Genomic DNA, 7,585 nt, shown 5'->3' on the forward strand with positions numbered 1-7,585 from the left:
CTATAAGGCACCCCCTCACCCCTCTTTGGGGAGACCGACCATCTGCCCCCTTTTTGCGACCCCTTCTGCTCCGCCTCCAAGGAGGACCCCCCCCTTTTCACTTGAACTTGGAGGTGACTTTCCCATGCCATCCGATCACTCAGACTTCGCCCCCGTCCCATCACCGCCGACGTGCCCGTCCCCCACTATTCTCTCCACTATTTTGGGGGAGCCCTCTGTCCCATGAATCACCGACTCAGTTCCTTGACCTTTTCTAGCACCAAGCACCCCGGTCCCCCTTTCCCAGCTGTTACAAAAAGACCCACTGAACAAAAAGGACGACGCACTTGGACCTGAACTTGGGCACTGAGATGTGAAATTGAGACTTTTTCACCTTTCGCCATGCCGTCTGATGTCTGGACTCCCTGACCCGTCTGCCTTCATTGACACTGCCTGAACTGAAGCCGCCCTGATGTGACACCATCACCCAGCTTCATGTAAAGCCCCTCAGGCACTGCTGAAGACAACCACATCAGGCACAGTCTGACAGCTGCGTCAGTTCCAGCTTGTCTAACAAAACATCACCAATCTAAAAAGCCAACCTTTAGACCTGCACCTTCCCCATGTTGAATCTTGGGAAGCCAGAACCCATCTAATTCTTTCAGTTCTCTTCCTGCTCTTGCACTTCTGACGCAGATCAGAAGACTTCTGCAAAGGTCTTGATCAGGGCATCAGCATTCAGCCAATCATGCAATACTGCCAGTCCAAAGGATTGGGAGATGGAGCTTTCATCTAAGACGTCAACATCAACTCCAAAGCCAGAGCTCCAACATTTGGCACCACTCCAAAACATGCTGTGTGAGAGTCACTGCCTAAGATTTAAACTTTGTGTGCCAAATTAACTCTCTCCCTCCCTCACTGCTCCCCCTGATCCAAAGCTACAGTCTGCCAAAACAAACAAACCCACAACTACACTGGTTTGCTTTTCATGCTGATGGAGTACCCTGCATGTACAAGTTCAACGGCCTCCATCTTTCTGTCTCTCTAAATCCATGGTTTGATGGATCCCAGCTCCCAAAGCTTCGCAATATGATGCAAGGTAACATGATGCAAAGAAACAACACCCCGTTGCTAAGAATGGGATGTCTCAATTCAACTGCATTTGTGAAATCCCAGTATAAAACAGGGGATATGGTTTCAACAGGATTAAGAGTTGTGTTTAAGCTCCGTTCAGTGCCAAACCACCCAGCTTAGCTCGACTTTCAACTGTGCTGTCAGCGCTCAGGAGAGACATATTCATCTACTTTTGCAAAATCCCAAGTGAGACCGGAGGGGACATGGTTCCAACAGGATTAAGAGCTGTTTTACAGCCCCAGCCTGTGCCAAATCACCCAACACATCTCTACTCTTAACTCCTGATCTTTGCTATAAGTGTGTGTGTGTGTGCGTGTGCGTGTGCGTGTGCGTGTGCGTGTGCGTGTGCGTGTGTGTGTGCATGTGTATACTGTTATATACTGTCATACAGCAGGTCTGGGCTTGTCCACAGCCCCCTGAGGTACTGGCTGACAGCTTGTGTGATTCAGCCGCCCTAGAGGAGGTCTGTGTCACACCGAGCTCTGAGGGCCATGGCTCCTTGTGTCACAGTAAGATTCAGAGGCTAAGCAGCACACAACACAGGGATCTCACAGATAAAAGTGTTTCTTTGCTAAAGCAAGGTCAATCACTGCTACTACATATGGTGAGAGGGTTCAAAGGAGTGTATAACATAGCAGTGTGGGGTGAAAGGATAAGCTAAGCTACTCAGTATTGCTCAGTTCCTGGTTATATGAAATGGAAAGGGGAGTGGGGAAAAATCCAGACCTTAGCCTGTCTAAACAGTTCATGGACTCATGGACATGGGCTTGTCAAATCAAAGACCCTAGTGAAACTAGAGAAAAATACTGTTCTGTGTTTTATTTATTTTTTGCAAACCTAGAAGCAGCTTCCAGCTTAATAAGGTTACCTGATTTGAGTCATGTGGGCCAATTGTGAGTTGTATAAATTGCATTACATATATTCACATTGGGCTGCCCTCACAATGAGCGCTGAATAAAATGGAGCCTTTGTCCAATTAGACTTGCTCTTGTCTGTCTGCAGTCGCAGCTGTATTCCCTGCATTTAGAATGCAAACACCCCCATCCACAACTAAAGCCTGATAGGACCTTCATGACCCTGAGTGTGACTGAGTGTTCGAGTTTGGGGATGAATTCGCCACCCATCTGGGGGCTCATAATGAGGCGAAGGCTTTTGGGGGACCCCAAGTCTGTCCCCCAACATCCAACCGCCCCATCCGCAGACTGTGACCCCGGCTCCTGGAGGTCATGAGAGAGTTGGTGGAGGGGCTGGGGTTGCGGACAGCTTGTGCCCGGCCACCATAGCAGCCTCCTCTCTGCTCCGCCTCCCCTTTGTTTATGTTCCCCAGACTGGCCGTGAACTTCACGGTCTATTGTGGCCACTGCTGAGCGAACCCCCCCCCCCACTCCCCTCCCCCCAAAAAGTAAAATGGGCTTATGGGGTGACAAAGATAAGGTAAACAGCCCAGTAAATCCCCTCAGTAAGTATATGGCCCCTCTGTCTGGGTTTGCCATGGGTGGATGGGTGGGGGACATAAACTTTCACAAGCATTTGAAAATGACATGTCTGATGACCCTCGTCAATGTCATTCATCATGACAGGGAAGGGAAGGGAAAGTTTCAGTAAAAACCTATCCAAAGATCGAGGATGGTTTTGCACACACTCCTTTTACAGTGCCATAAAACAAGACTGGGGCAGATGCATTAGCTAGATGGACAAGCTAGATGGTATTTATGGAACCATAAAGGCCTTAGGGGGAGTATCTTAAAAGGAAGCAGTTAGAGATCTCTGAGGTGAGAGCTAAAGCACTGACAAAATGCAATATTTGGAACGAACTCATGGATGCTTGGAGTGTAACTGCTGAATGAGAGACCATGCAGTATAATATTGCTAAAGAATCTCAGTGACTAGGTTTTGCTCTGTCAACCATGTGTCATTATAACAAGCCTTAGCAGGTCACTGATGCAAAGTGATGCGCTAACATGGTCAGATCAATTACTCCCATCCATAAGGGCAAAAATAAAAAACTTTAGAACAATCTTATTTATATGTTTAGTACTTACCACGCAGTGCTACGCATAATAACAAAAATGACTACAAATCAATAAATGAATACGTCTTCACATCACTCATTCTCCAAGCAACCCCCACACACACTCCCCCTAATCTCCATAGCAGTCAGCTGTGAGCTGGACTGAGACATCATCTGACTGCAGCCCATGTAGATGAATCAGGAGGGGAAGGGGGAGGCCTACGACGAAGGCTCAAAGCCTTCCCACAGTGGGGGACGGACAGCCCAGGGTGGGGCCATTGTCTCCCTAATGGGAGTTAAACTCCTCTCAACTTCTTGGCTGGCGCCGGGCTCTTTTTCGGCGCGCGGCGAATAGGCCCACAGACTCCCCAGCCTTCTTCCCTGCCTATTGTTTAAGCGTGCGTCCTCATTAGGCCGTGTGCTGCCAAATTAGAAATCTATGTAAACACACATCCATTTCCGATTGCCTGCCCCAAATTGTTTTTGACGCCCACTTCTTAATTCCTTCCAGACACCCCCCTCGTTTGGGGGCTGGCACAATTAAGATTAACAAGCAATTAAGACTGTCATCAGTTGTGGGAGGGTGAGTGAGTAAAAATAGACTGAGATTGGTTAAATGATCTCTTCTCTGCCCTTTTCATATCTTGTTCATATCATTTCTGGTGCTACCGTGGATATCGTAGGACATAAACTGAACCCAAGCCTGAACATAAAACCTGAACTTGTCAAAGGCTTCTTCCAACAGCCCATAAACTCTAATTCCAGACCCTTTGGAACATTTCTTACTCCTCATTCAAAAGTCACTGGATTTGATCTCTACTCACACAGGCCAACCTCTACCATATTCTTATGCTCCACATTGGCGTTCACATATGACTTTAGACACTCCTTAGTAAAAATATGGGAAGAGTTCTAAGGGAGAAAACAATTATGTGTTTTCAGCATTCAAAGACTCCCACAACCTACCATCAACAGGTGCGATACACTAAACTTTAAAAGGCCAAAATCCACCCTCTGACCACAAGGCCTCCTCATGTGCATGGGCTAGTTTGCATTGTTCATTATTGTTTTCTAGCTGCTATTTTTCCTCTACAAACTAACTTTAAGCCAAGATGCTCAGATGTCTCCAACTTCGGATATTACATTCCCAGTAGCCACATCAGATAATACAAACTGAGAACTCTGCCAGCGCCTCAAAGTACGTCTGCAAAGTTCACCTGCACAAACCGTCACTGGCATTTATTCCACCGATATAATGCAAAACTTTTTTTACATCATTTTACACTGAGTGGGAGGAAATATTTTCATTTGGCTGCCATCACTACATCAAAACCCAGTGCTCGTGCAATTAAAGTAACACCACCACATCTCTAGTTACTTTGGCCCACAAACAGTTGTGTTGTCCCAATCTGAATCCCACAGAGTGGATAGCTTCTTCCCTACTTGGTATACATAGTATACGACCTCAGCTTCAATAGCCCCTAAATGTATTCCTTCAGGGTGGCTACCATGATTTATTCACAAAAGGGCACATAGAATAGAGATGCTGCCTGCCTTCATAGCAGGCTCCTGTTCAGGGCTCTAATTCTATCTCGGTGTAGACCTTTCAGATTAGTGCTACAGTCAGAGGGGTGTCTTGTTGGTTTAAAAGTTCCCTGTGTTGTGACTGTGCTTCTGGAACATTCTGTGTTTGAGCTATGGTGCAAGGCAGCTGGCCAGGGATTACTGCCTGCCATACGTGCGCAACCCCCCCTTTGAGATCTCAATCAAGGGCAAGGGCCGCAGTAGTGTCATGGAAATGAGGGTATAAAAGTATGGCAGTGGTGCTGATGGTGTGTGAGAGAGTGTGTGTGGGTGTGGGTGTGGGTGTGTGTGTGGGGGGGGAGTGGAGGCGGGACTGTCTGGGTCAAAGTCTGCTCAGTTCACCTTTAGGGGTGACCTTTACAGATGGAGCCCTCCAAAAACTTGAACTTGGAAATCAACTTCAGCCCTCGTCAATCAAACCAGAGCTTCCCCTTCTCTCACCGTTTCCAGGGCACAAATTGGTCAAGGACACATGTGTTATGCATGCACTTCAAGTTCCAATTTAATACTAGCCTCTGATTTCCAACATATTTGGAAATTACTAAATGAATTCGCCAATATGTTTACATCATCTGGTGCAAACATTTCACAGTAGCACATTTCATTAATACCATAGCTCAGCAGCATTGAGAATAGCCTTAAAAGGTGAGAGTCTGTTCATAAAGAAGACAGAGGTTAAGATTTACACTGAATGAAAATGCCCTCATTTATGACTAACTACTGATGATAACATGCCCCAAAAATCAGACTCAGGCCCACTGATCTTTAACACTGCTCATGTGTTCTGTTGCATCCATCGACGGTGTATAGAGGCAGTATACACTACATACAGTCATTGGTTGCAGCTGTAGAATAACTTTATATGAAAGGTTATTGGAATTCCACCGGAATACTGCAAATAAAACACTGAGGATGATAATCTAGTGTTCTTTTATGGTTTGTGCAGCATAAGAGACCTTCACAGCTGCCATTTAATTACAGTCCACATTGATCTACGTTCTTCTGTATGTGGCCACAGAAACAACGATACCGATGAAATGGAAATATGAAATGTATGTTTCAAGTTCTAAATGACCTGATATCTTCATGTCGTTTAAATAGCCTATCGCAGTTGAGATTTTTTCGTATCTTCAACATTTTGGCAAGTCTCCAAAATGCCCACGGTAGTTGTCAAAACAAAACCGTAAATAAGACCTCTATTCAATAGCTTACCTTTGTCGCATGGTTAAACACGGCATTAATTTACCTTAATTACCTATAATTTTCCTGTGAGTGAGAATGAGGACTACAGACGAATCAAATCAAAACCACTGATTTAAAACACTGAGCTGGAGGTGTAAAAGTTTGGTAAATATATATGGTTGTGGAGTCAAAATCATGTAGGGGGCTAATGCAAAAATCATAACAACTCTAATAACAGCTCAGCCATGTGGCAATATACTCGTCTACTATCGTTATAAACAGCCAGTGTTGGATATTTTCAAAATCATTGATAGAACGAAGCAAAAAAGCCATCAGAGCGAACCAGGTTATCCAAGTCATCTAAGGGCACCATCCATCCACACTTTCTAACGAAGCGCTTTTCATCAAGAACCCCCTGGCGGAGCCATTCACCTGATCTCTGAGTTCCACATCCAAACAAAAAGAACAAGTGTGTAGGCAACACTTGTGTAGGATTAGGACACAATCTCCCAAGCATATGATTTAAATGGATATAACTATGGATAAAGACTCATAAAGGCTACTTAATCTCACAACTGACATCGGAGCATCTTTCAGTTCGATTATTGCAATTAATCTATAAAGCACATAGGCTATAGAATAGAAATACACTAAATTAGCAAGTGTTGAAGCACATTGACATATACTTCACAAAACTACTTGGCCTCCTTGACCTGAACTGGACAAACAGATAAGGACTAGTAGCCTTCGTTCACATTTCATGTGACATGTAGTAGTCTATTCAGTATTAGGCTACGTCGTTGGCAAGCAGGGTGCTGTTACAACTCGAGATTCAAGGGTTTTCTTCCATTCGGACAGCCGTTAGACAACTAAACGTATGCTGTGCTGCAAAGCACATGTGGTAATATTACTTTCCAAACAGCGTAATTTCAAGATTGCATGAGTGACACATAGCCTACACGTACACCAAGTTCCATTTACCTGAGCAGATGACCAACAGGACAACCAGCAAAGTCGTTGATCCGTTCATGTTTTTGCAAGCGTGGTTTAAATGTGAGCTGCAAAGATCTTTGAAAGAATTTTCATTTGCCCTTGAAATATGTTTCCTCTTAAAAAAAGATTTTGGGAAAAAAAAATATATTTGATAAAATATTTGATTAAAAAAAATAATCCACAGAAACGGTGATCGGATTTTTCTTGGATTGAATAGGATAAATTGACGACATTAACTTAATAGCACATTTCCCAAGTTCCGTGCCGCTTGCCCAGCGTGAGCTAGCAACTGGACTCGTCCAAGGCTTCTTTCAGAATAGCCAGAGTCTTTTGGAGAACGACTCAAGCGCACACCGCCAGAGATAATTAATGCGGCGTTGTTGTTGTCTCCTTTGACACCCGCCGCTGTGAATGGACATTGATACAACAGCACTGGAGAGAGCAGGCACGTTTGTGTAAACGAACCAATGACAGGACGGAGGGCAGTCAAGAGGGCGGTGCCCTGAGCTGACTCCCTTTTCCAACTGAGCTTCAAATAAAGCTGCACCCCAACCAGTCCGAATCTTCACATCACTCTGGTCACATTGTATTTTCTTCAGGAACTATAAATAATAACATCAACATAACATCAGCCGTTAGAAAGACACGGTTTTGGTAAACCACTGATAGACACACAGCTGTAATTAACACACAACTCATCTA

This window comes from Clupea harengus, chromosome 11 (genome assembly GCF_900700415.2).
Source record: "Clupea harengus chromosome 11, Ch_v2.0.2, whole genome shotgun sequence".
Classification (NCBI taxonomy): Eukaryota; Metazoa; Chordata; class Actinopteri; order Clupeiformes; family Clupeidae; genus Clupea; species Clupea harengus.